General features: G+C 44.6%; 1 long non-coding RNA gene across 2 annotated transcripts in view; it reads left to right on the top strand.

Moving 5' to 3' along the window:
* Positions 1 to 7783: 7783 nt before the first annotated feature.
* The window catches only part of LOC105475178 (uncharacterized), a 34720-nt gene continuing 30004 nt past the window's right edge, over positions 7784 to 12499 (top strand). For both annotated transcript variants that reach the window (XR_011624933.1, XR_983197.2), the window contains exons 1-2: positions 7784 to 7882; positions 8114 to 8224. This is a non-coding gene — a long non-coding RNA (uncharacterized lncRNA). The remainder of the gene's footprint in view (positions 7883 to 8113; positions 8225 to 12499) is intronic.

Consider the following 12499-nt stretch of genomic DNA (forward strand, 5'->3'; position numbering starts at 1 on the left):
GTGAGCTGAGATCTGGCCACTGTACTCCAGCCTGGGTGACAGAGCGAGACTCCGTCTCAAACAAACAAACAAAAAAAAGAATAGATATTTGTTTGATAGATGCATATTAAAGGTTATATATTGAGAAACAGTTACAATATTACAATTAAAGAGAAGAGATGTCAACCGGATATATCTCATCTCATTCATCCGTGAAACATTTAACTAAAGAAAGGAGTAGCAAGGCTGAGTGTCATCCCCTACATGCAATACTGATAGGGATGGGCCTGGCTGGTGATGTTCACGCCCCTAGAGCATGACCTGGAAAAAGCCCTGCCAGCTACACCCTGGACATGAAACAGACACAGGTCCAGGAGCCAGGAGACCCTGTTTGAGTCTCAGCTCTTCCGCTTCATCAAGTCATTCTCCCTCTGAGTCTGTTTCCTCTTCTGTAAATGAGTGGGTTGGTCTAGATGACTTTTAAAGTACCTTTAGTTCTAAAACTCCAGGGTTTCATGGGCAAGATGGTGGCTGGGTGGGGGTAGAGGTTGCAATGCTTCTTCCACACTCATGCTGTGTGTCTGGATAGAGGAAACCTCCTCAGTGGGTGAGATTCTAGATTCTCCTCACCTTGTACTCCCACTGCACATGTGGAGGTGGAAACTTCTCTGCTTGGTAAATGGGGGAGAATGGGGGGTCATGTTCAGCTCCATCTTCTTTCTTGACACTGGGGCAAGCAGTCAGTCTCCACTTCTGCTCCAAGAGCAGCCCCTTCCCTAGAGGAGGCCTGCCTCCAACCAACACTGGTGTTCCTCATCTGGGGGCTCAGAACTAGCAAGGCCTCTTGGTTAGCATGCTAAGGGCACATCTTTCACCTGGCCTAGATGTGACTTCATTTACTGAATGCATGATACAGCTGACCTGGCAGAGCTGACTTGAGGTGGGCATGAGCCTTCACCCCATGTGCCAGCATCAAAGGGGCTTCCTCTGTCTGGCTACTCTTTCATAAAAACAACCATAAGGTTTAACACTATTATCCTCATTTTATAAGTGATGTAAACACTGTACCACTGTTATCCTCATTTTATAAGTGATGAAACTGAGGCTCAGAGTTTAATCAACCGGCCTGAGGTCTCACTGCTGGCTGATAGTACCTCCCTCATAGAGTCTTTGTAAGAATTGTATGCACTGTCTCTGAACGTGTTTTTTGAGATTGCATCTCCCAGGCCTGGCTGTGTGACATGAAGGGGCACCATGGATGCAGCCTGTCTGGGGGGCAGCCTCCATCGGCAGCCTGATGGGTGAAGGGAGAAACCTGTCTTCAAAGTCACACCTCCAAGAATCCTGGATCTACTCCTCACCCAGCTCCTACACAGTAGCAGCTGGCTGCACAGAGGCGACAGGTGGAGCCATCAGTTCCCAAGGAAACCACTTCTCTCCACCAGTGTGGGGCAGTGAATGTGGAGGGAGGGGTGGGCAGCCTTGCCGTCTGGCTGAGTTTCTCTCAGGAGGTGCAGCTCACCTGGGGGTCCCTCCTGACCATGGTCTCCAGCCCTCCCTGTCAGAAGAGAGAAACGTCTACCTGGCAAAGCTGTCAGCTGCAGTTAGAATGAACTCTTCAAACTCCAGCAGCCCCCAGCTTAAATGTTACCTCCCCGGGGAGGTGTCCTCATCATCTAGACCAGCAGGTCTGAATTGTGGTGGCCCATTGCAATCCCAGAGGGCTTTAAAAACAACGATGTCTGGGCCCCTTCCTTCCCTGGTAAATCAGAATCCTTGGGAATGGCCAGGGTTGGAAAACACTGTTTCAGACAAAGCTCATTCCCTTACCCCCCATCCATTCCCACTCCTGGGCTCACATCCCACTTGTCATTTTGACCTGGGTGGTTGCATTAACTGCTGACCTGTAACCTCCATGAGAGCGGGGGTTGCAGCATGCCCTCCTCTCCAGCGCTTGACACGGTTCTTCACACTCAGCAGCAATTCAAAGAACATTTGGCAAATAAGATCAAACAGTGATGACTGGGCATTCAGGACTTTTTCTCAAAAAAAAAATCAAAATACTTTTACATGGAAAATCGTTTGCATGTGTATTTCATAATCAAAAAACACATTCATAAGCAGCTTATACAACTCTTACATAAACCTTGTGAGATAAATACTGTCACCTAGCTTTGAGACCTGACAACAAGCTAATTAAAGCCAACCTCAGTTTCCTCATCTTTAAAACAGGAATAATAGTACCTCCCTCTTAAGGTTATCAAGAGGAATAAACGAAATAACCCTAACACTTAGCACATTGCCTGGCCCACAGTGAGGGTTCGAGAATATTAACTATTATTGTTGATAATTCCCCTCATGTTACAGAAGGTAAACTGAGACTCAAATAGGCAAAGTGCCTTGCCCAAGATCCCACAGGGTTAGGACTCAAACCAATGTCTTCTGACTCCCAATTGTGTATTCTTTCACATTCCAGTTGAGAACGTTTTTGTAAGCTAGGATCTACAATATCAGCCTAGTTTTCCAGATGGGAAAATTCACCACCAAGAGAGGTGAATCAGCACAATGCACTGGATTAGGTATGAGTGGACGTTCCTCTGCTCTGGCACGGGCTAGGAGTGGGCCTTCATCCGGCCCCATTTTCTCCCTGTGCCTCATTTTCTGCCTCTGTAGACTTGAGAGGCTGAACAGGTGATCACGAGGTCTTCTCCAACCCTGACTATGTGAGATGTGTCCAGCAATCCCCTGCATGCTGTGTGGGTGCTCTGCTCCTGCTCCTGTGCAGAGCAGCGTCCTTCCTCCCACAGCAACCACGCTGAGCCCAAAGAGAGATCATAAATCATCCCTCCCTGCCCAGAATGCCTTGCTTTGGAAGGAACCAGGGAAAGACGAGGCTGCCCCTGGGACCACAGGCCCAGCATGCGACGCCCTCCCCTGCCCAGGCTGCTGCATTCATTATGCACATCCTGAGTGAGGAAGCCCTGGGGAGCCCCATTCCAGGAGATGACAGTCTCAGGTTCTTCTTCTGGAGCATTCTGCAAGGTAGTAAATAGACACTAATGAGCCTTTGGCTTCTTAATGTGCCAAAGTGCCTCTCTCGCTGGTCTTGCCAGTCACGGAGCATCATTCTTTCAGAAAAAGCAGCTCTGGCCTTCCTCAAGTCCAAAAGCAAAAGAAACTAGGCAGAGAGTATATTAAAAACTAGGCAGAAAAAAAGAAAAACATGACTCTGAAACCACACCAATTTGGTGATTTTTTTTTTCTTTTTGCTGTCCTAGGATTTTTTTAAATATTGAGGAGGTATGACTTTTCCAGGGAGAAAACATACACAACCATTTTTTTGTTTTCATTCAGGCAGGAATTAACAAAGAGGTAAATTGCCTCCACTTCTTGCTGTTATCTTTCCTGCTGCCTTGAGCATCTAAATTGTGAACAGGGAAGAGTAGCCAGAAAAGGCCAGCACCTGTGGACAGGCAGGACCCTTTTAGCTGGCCCAGGCCACTGAGAGTCACAGGCCTGAGAGCTAGAAGCTGCTCTCTTAGATGAGACGACTGGAACAGCCTGTCCCTCTCACCTGAGGTCACATGTAAGTCAGCACATGCTTAACATTCCTTCCTCTCAGCCTCCCTGTACTGCTCAGGGCTGTCTATGGCTTGCCTCTGGCACGGCACGAGCTGCTTCCCTTACCCATTCACACCCATCATGAGCCAAGTGTTCAGAACAGGATAGCCACCCTACATCTCATTGCCAACAAGAGGCTTTAGCATTTCACCTGGTAATTCATTATCTCATCCTCACACATCCAGTGACAGATCCTCACAGGTCCTAGAGCAGTGAAGAAGAATGGCTACCCTTTACAGATCACCTCCTCTATGCCAGGATCTTCACATATCTTCTGTCATCCACTCATTCTGCAAATATCTACTGACTCCCTGCTATGGGCCAGGCATTATGCTATGCTTGGTACTGGGGATACAATAGTGAGTAATCTAGACAAATCCCTTACCCTTACAGAGTTAATAGACCTTATCTCAGATCTTCTCAGGAAATCTACATGGGGGGATATTATTATTCCCATTTTACAGATGTGAAAACTGAGGCTTAGAGAGATTAAATAATTTGCCCAAGATCACACAGCCAGAAAGAAACAGTCAAGATTTGAACCCAGATCTATCTTTACCCAAAATCTGTGTCATTTTTACTACAGCACATTATTTTTTAGCAAACATAGGAAAGTGGGTCTCTTGATCATGCAGTTTTGGGGCTTTACTCACTAAATTTTACACATTGGAAGGCATGTCTCAAGTTTCTTTATACCTGGTGCCTAGCACAACATGCTGCACAACAGGCACCTAATGATTAGGTGGATGAATTAATTTAAGATATTAACTCACTGTGAGCCCCTGGCCAGTCACCTGCCCTTCTCGTCTTCCTCTCTAGCCACCTTTCCCACTTCACAGCCACAGGTTTAGGCTCCTCTTCACCCTCCACACCAGCTTCCTCACATGCCATTCACTCCTCACCCCACCAGAGATGCTTTCTGCGAGACAGCCACAAACTTCTTTGTCATTAAATCCAATGGGCACCTTTCCATACTCATTCTCCTCATCCTTTCACAACATGTGACTCCCGGGAACTCTGTTGCCTAGGCTTCCAGGACTCCTACATCTCTGGCTGTTCCTCCTTGGCTCCTTTTTAATTACTCTTCCATCGCCTCTCAATAAACACAGGTTCCCTGGGGTTTTGGTGCAGGCTTTCTCCTCTCCTCAACTCTTTTTTTCTTTTTTTTTTTTTTCTTTTGAGATGGAGTTTCGCTCTTGTTGCCCAAGCTGGAGTGCAATGGTGTGATCTCAGTGCCTCCCGGGTTCAAGCAATTCTCCTGCCTCAGCCTCCCAAGTAGCTGGGATTACAGGCACATGCTACCACTCCCGGCTAATTTTTTGTATTTTTAGTAGAGACAGGATTTCACCATGTTGGTCAGGCTGGTCTCGAACTCCTGACCTCAGGTGATCCACCCTCCTTGGTCTCCCAAAGTGCTGGGATTACAGGCGTGAGCCACTGCGCCCGGCTCTCAACTCTTTACTCTCTCCCTGGGCAACCACACTCCCACTCAGCTCTCTCAAATCTCTATCTCACCCAACATTTAGATGGTGAGCCTGAACTCAAGGCGTCCTGCCACAAGGCTGTCCTCTTTCCTATGTTACATGCAAGAATTAGTGACACCCTTGTCACTCAGACACGGAAGCCTCCTCCACATTCCATCTAGCAATGAGCCCTATCCATTCCACTCCTCGCGCATGTCTTGAACTGTCTCCTTCTCTCTTTCACGACCACTGCCTAATGCTGGGTCTTCACTATTGTGTCCTGCCATCACTGTGACAGCCACCGACTGATCCCATTTCCCTCAGTGAGTGTGACCTCCTTCAGTCCAGCTTCCACCCTGAAGCTGGAAGAAGCTTTCAAAAACTACAAATCTGCTCATCACTCTCCTGCTCTAAATTATCTTAGAGGATTTCCCCTTGGTTCAAGCTCATTACCACAGCTCCTAAGACTTTTGACGATCCTGCCCCTGCTTACCTTTCTGGCATCATTTTTTTTCACCCTCCGCCCCCATCCTGCATGCTATGCTCTGACTGTACTAAAACGGATTGCAGTTCCCATACCATGCCAAACTCTCCACCCCAATATATCTCTGTACTTGCTGTTTCCTCTACTTGTTAAGCCTTCTCTGACCCCCTTTATCCTTCAGGATTCAGTTCAGTCTCATCTCCTGTAGGAAGACTTCCCTGAACCTTCAATCCTAGAAGAGGGGCTGTCCTCTGGGCTCTCATCCTTCTTATGCATTCCTTTCTCATAGCATCTAACACTCTGCTGTATAAGACCACATTATTGGACTTCAAGGTCCTCGTGGGCATAGACTCTGTTTTTCATCTCTGTGCTTGCAAACCCTCATACTGCCGTGAAACTTGGTATATAGAAGATGCTCAGTGGAAGAATGAGTGGGAAGGCATGGATGGGTGGGTGGATATGAATGAGTATGGAGATAATTGAAACCAAGATGAAACTGGAGTTAAATAAGTCTTCTGTCCAAACTCCTTCCTCAACTCCCCATCTTCCCAGAGCGAAAGTGGAACCATGCAAAATGGTTCCAAAGCCCCTGTGCTAAGCAAAGTTCTACAAGCTATCTGGGGAAAGCACATGGCACAGATGAAGAAACAAAACAAACAGAGTTTAATAACCAGCCATAATTTTTAAAAGGGGTATGTCTGGGTAGGCACAAAAAGAAATTCAGAAAATGCTGACTTTTATTTAAAGTCATATTTATATGTACATTCTACAAGGATGCAGAGAACAGAGTTCTCACCCAACCAATGACCTAAATGTTCCACTGGGCACAGCTCACACCACTTCACACCAAGCCACGGGATCTTTGACAAAGGGGAATCTTCTAAAAATATCCAAACACCTGCTTTGACAAGAAAAAACAAACCATCGTTAATTAGTATGATAGAAACAGAAAAAAGCATTTCAAAATCATAATTGAATCTGTACTGAAGGCCTGGAAATTGAGGAAACCAACCAACTGCAACCATCATAATAGAAATAACAGTACTGAGTCCCACTGGATACCAGGTGCTGTGCCTCCCTGCCCCGGAACGCAACAATGCACATGACAGCCACCCTCATACCTCCTCTTGCATCTGATCTCACGACAACCCTGGGAGAAGAGCAGGGTGGGGCATCCTGGGTAAACAGACAAGGCAAATGAGTGAAAGGAAAGGACAGGACTCTGAGCTCAGGGAAAACTGATGCCAAGTTCTTTTCCAGCACTGGTTTGGGGAAATTTGTATGGAAAGTTGCCAGAGGCAAACATTAGGGAATACCTGAAGGAGGCAGATTCTGCCATTTTATCTGATAAAGATGTCCCTCCGGTGCTAAATGCGAGAGCTGCCTTCCTTTTCTCATCTTCTCCTTTTTTTCCCTCCTCTCATTTCCACTCTCTGCCTCACTTATGACACTCCAGCTACTCTGGAAAACTTGGTTTCTAGTACCTGCAAAGGTCAACCTTAGTTACAAGGTCTTTTCATCTGTTGTTCCCTATTCCTGGAAAGCTTTATATAAGGAACTCTGTCTAACCCTTCAGGTCTCTATTCAAATATTAGTTCCCTAGAGACACCATCCTTGTACCTACTTGCTAATAAGTCACCTGACACCCCCTTCTCCAACTCTCTTTCATTCATATTTTGTCTCTAAAGGATAGGTCCTGGGTCCAGCGGGGATGAGTTAGGCTTCCTGATAATTTAATGTGACCTCTATGCTTTCACATATTTTCAGGTGCAACTGGATTTTCTCTTGGAAAGGATTTTGTGTTCACCTTTTTATGTCCTAGAAAATGATGCTGATCTCTCTGCCATGAGTCCTGACAGTGCTGATATTCTTCTCTATCCTTGCATAAGTCAATCCTGTGTGATTTATCCAAAGATTGTCAGAGCCTGGTCTTTCCAGTAATGCAGTCCTACTATTGATATTGTGAATGTAGCAGTTGTGCAACTCACCATTGTGCTGATACTATTAGTTGCCCCTCAATATCTGTCCTCTTCTTCCTTCATTTAAAGAAAAACATTGTTTTTGTTTAAAGAAAAAAATGTAAAACATTTTTTAAACTAACTACAAGTCACTCAGTATGAAGACTACATTTCCCAGACTACCTTGCTAGATTCTAGGATGGTCATATGACTAAGTACTGGCCAATGGGATGTGAATTAAACAATGTGTGCACCTTCTAGGTCATATCCTTAAGAGGAAGAGGAGTGGCCTTCACTTTCTCTTTCCCTTTCTGCTTGCCTGAGGAGATGGTGATCCATCTGGAATCTTATAGATGACACAGATCCAGTACTGACAGGTCAGCAAGATAGAAGGAACCTGGGTCTCTGACACTATAGGAGTGCTCATCCCACCCTAGACTCCTCACTCGCAATTGTTATTATACATAAGAAAGAAATGAAGTTCTCTCTTGCTTAAGTCATTGCTATTTGGGTCTCTGTGTTATAGCAGCCAACCTATAATCTAACTAGTAGAATCTGAAGTTATCATATTTACTTATTCATTGTATATTATTCTCTGTTGCTTCTAGAAAACAAATTCTAAGAGGGCAGAAACCTTGATCCTTGATCACCACTGTATCCCTAGAATTTGGAGCAGTGCCTGTAGATAAGAGGACACATTAAGCAATGAGTAACAGACAGTAAGTGGATATTTGCTACATTAATGAATACATGAAAGTACACCTGAGTCACTTGTTTTCACTGGCTGACTTTCTGGGCAGTCTTTTGCTTTTCTCATCCCTTTCTGGCCCTCTCTCTGACCCTGTTATAACAGACCGCCCAGTACTGGGGTGCTACATCTCTCCCGCATACTCCTTTGATCTTAATGTGGAAAATGAAGTTTTCTGGCTCAGGGGTCTGAACTTTCCCTTAGTGCTTTGTACACCTGAATAAGTTTGGAAAGGCCTTGTGACACAAGATTACACCTCAAAGAAATTCACCGAGATATAGGATAGCATCTGATCCTTCTGCCCCAGCACCACCAGGGTGCTCAGTTTCTTCCCTTTCATGATGAAATATCAAAACATGAAAAACAGGGGGTTATCAATTATACAATCTGTTATATTTTTTTCTCCCCTCCTAGCGGCCCTGAGATGATATGAGGGCTGTCTGGGGGTAACTTGAGGTTGTGAGTCTGAAAATATCAGCCTTGGTTTAGAGCAGTTCTGTCCAGTAGAAATATAACCTGGGAGGCAAATGCAAGCCATACATATAATTTCACATTTTATAGTAACCATACCACATTTAAAAGTAAAAAGAACTATCATGTACTCACAATAATTTACAATTTTAAAAAATGTAAGTAAAAAGAAACAGGTGAAATCAATTTTAACAATATGAACACATTCAAAATATCATTTCAATGTGTAATCAGTGTAAAATTTAACAAAATATTTGACATTATTTTTCTCATACTGTCTTTGAAATCTTATGTGGATTTTATACTATTTATAGCACATGTCAATTCAGTACATTTCCAGTGCTTACTAGCCACATGTAAATTCAAGTGCTTATGAGCTACATGTAAGTTCAAGTGCTTAAGGGTGCTATAAGTCCACATGCTTCCTAGCCACATGTGCCTAGTGACTATCATTTTGGACAGTGTAGATTTAGAGGGAAAAGTATTAAATTAGACTATGTTCAAGTTCTGTTCAGTTTCTTCACCCAAAAAATGGAGCTAATTATACCTGCTTAATAATATTTTGGGGAGGAATTATAGAACAAATATAAATGAAAATGTTAAGTGTAAGACAATATGTTTTTTATGAAAAAACAGATATGCTAGCAGAAAGTGTGCTAATAGGTCCTAGCACACTTTCTGCTACTCTTCTCCATTAATATCAGAGTTATTCTGCAAAAGAAGGCAAAAAAAAATGGACTCACCTTCTTGGTGCATGGATGAATCCTAATTGACTAATCTGAGGAGTTTGGCTGGGGGACATCGTAGAGTGAAAGCATTTGGCTACATCGTATTACAAAACAATAAATAGTTAATCTGGCACATTTCTTCTGCCCTCCCAGTGGTGTAGACTCTGAAATGAGCTATCCTCACACTAATCAGGAGGAGAGGGAAGGTACTGGTGAAGTAGGAGGTGGGACATGACTCCAGAGGCAGGGCTTGAACTCCAGACCAGATTGAAGACTAGCTGAAACAGGAAAGAGGCAAAAGCACGTTTCCGTAAGACATGCCCACCAGTGCCATGTCAGTTTACTATTTTCATGGCAATATGCAGAAATTACTACCCCTTTCCATGGCAATGACCTGGAAGTTATCACTCCTTTTCTAGAAATTTCTGCATCACTTTCCCCTTAATTTGCATGTAATTAAAATTGGGTATAAATAGGACTGAAGAACTGCCTCTGAGCTGCTACTCTGGGCACACTGTGTATGGGGCATCCCTGCTCCACAAGGACCAGTGCCTCTGCTACTGCCATACATGGCCCCTCCAATAAAAGTTGCTATCTGGCACCACTGGTCTACTCTTGAATACTTTCCTGGGTGAAGCCAAGAACCCTCCCAGGCTGAGCCCCAATTTCAGGGCTCATGGACCCTGTATCACTGGCAATGACTTGAGAAAAGGATCCAAAAAACATAGGATTCCTTTTGTTCTATAAAGAAACATAACAATGCAGTGCATACATAAACACTTTCTGATTTTGTCTGGATATCATATTTATGGGTGTATATCAGGTTATTGTTAGTATTGTTTTATTAGTTACCTATTGTTGCATAACAAATTATTCTAAAACTTAGCAGCTTAAAACAATTAGCATGTATTAGTACCTCATAGTTTCTGTAGGTGAAGAATACAGGATTAGTTTAGGTGGGTGCTTCGGCCTCAAGATTTTTCATAACATTGAGGTCAAAATGTCAGTCAGATGTGTGGTCATCTGAAGGTTTTACAGGGGCTTGAGGATCCACCTCCAAGATGATTCACTCACAAGGCCGTTGGCAGGAGGCCTCAGTTTCCCACCATGTGGACCTCTTTAAAGAGCTAGTTGACTGTCCTCATGACTTCTTCTCCCAAGGTCTCTCCTAGAATGAGTGATCTAAGAGAGCAAGAAAGAAGCTACAGTGTCTTTTGTGACCTAGGCTCAGATGTCACACACCACCATTTCTTCAATATCCTCAACCCTGTTCAGTGTGGGAGGGAACTCTACAAGTGTATCAATGCCAAGAGGTCAGGATTCTGCAGATCATCTTGGAGGCTGTCTGCCACAATTGTCAACTGATGCTAGCTGAAAATGGGGGCTCATTTATTTTTTCAGCATGATTAATTCTGGAAAAGAGTTTCTGAGTTCCTTGTTTGTTTCTAACACATACACATGCACACACACACACACACACACCACAGTATTATTGGTGATTTGCATCATCACTTACATTGAACATAATCTTATGTGATAAGAAGAGGCCTAAGTCTGTCACCCCTTTTCAAGACTCCTTCCCGGGACCCTAAAAATTGGCTGCAGTTGTCCCTTGGGTTCCTGTTCATTCCCAGCCCTTCATGTCCCCCATCAGCTCATGGACCTCAGGCACTGAAGAAGACCTTACCACAGAGCTTGCCCAAGCTATAATACAAGAAAGATGATGTGATGTGGTTTGCATCATGTTAAGTTTCAGATTATGGAGAACCATCAAGGTGAAGTTGACCAGGAGATGTTTAGAGACATAAAGAACTTCTCTTCTACTGAAAGATAAGAACTGAAATCAACAGCATAAACAGGATAGTCTCTGTTTTTCTAATTGTATTAGTGGATGTGCTCTCTTAAGGAGAGACGAACAAAGCTGAAAAATTAGAGGAATCAGAGATCTCAGGAAGGGGTGGCCAGGTATTTCCAAATGTCATCAGCTTTCCAAAACTGATTCTCACAGTGCTAGACCCAAGTATATATTTTTTTTTCCTGAATTTGGAAGTTTCTTCTCTTTCCTTTCATTCCCATTTTCTTTAAAAAAAAAAAATCACCAAATCCCATTATTCTTTTGAAGGATCTCTAACATTTGCTCTCTCCTACTGCTTGCCACAGTCTAGCCTTGGTTAGACCCTGAGGATCACAATCCCTCCCTCACCCCACACAGGCTATAACAGCAGATCAGCTGTGCTCCTTGAATTAGCCCCAGAATTATGCTACTTGGCCAGTCTGTTCACTCTGCCATCTCTGGTCACTCTGGGACCAGCCTGAGGTTGTTCTCCAGGGCTTCTCCTGTGGGATCCTAGCCGGCTTCCTTCCCAGCTGAAGATCATTGGCCTTGCTCCTCAGGCCACAAGGAAGCCCTTCCCTCTTATTCTACCTCTCTGAAAACTGATAAACTGATAATGCACTACTTTCCTGCCTGGACCCTGGCTCAGCCCCACCCATAAATGACTCGGCTGCGCAGCTCACGCTGAGCACTGCCCAGACCCAGGTGTGAGGCTTAGACACCCATGCCCACTACCAGCATCATGATTCCCACTAAATGGGTCTCAGTCACTGTCCTCTGCCTGTCCCGCCTCCATGCTTAAAATGCAAACACTCCTGAGGTTATTTATAGTGTGATTCAGCAAGCCTTGGTGTGGAACCTGGGCATCAGTGTGCTTAACCAGCATCCATGGAGATTTATGGAGCACAATTTGAACAACACTGTCCTCAAGCCTCAGTATGATCTTGTTTCTCTAATGCTTTTCTCCTGTGGTGGCTGAGAACACAGACTACTGGCAGGTCTGGCTTCCCTGACAGTCCTGCCCCGAGGTCCCAGGGCACTGAGCAAAAAGAGCTCTGCCCGTGCACACTCGCCACAGGGTGCCTGGACACGTGCACACACACATACTTGCACCTGCACACATAATGTGTCCACATTCACACAGGCACACACATTCACACATGCACACACACACACTCTCACACTCACACAGGCACACACAATCGCATGCACA

The sequence above is a fragment of the Macaca nemestrina genome, chromosome 6 (genome assembly GCF_043159975.1).
Source record: "Macaca nemestrina isolate mMacNem1 chromosome 6, mMacNem.hap1, whole genome shotgun sequence".
Classification (NCBI taxonomy): Eukaryota; Metazoa; Chordata; class Mammalia; order Primates; family Cercopithecidae; genus Macaca; species Macaca nemestrina.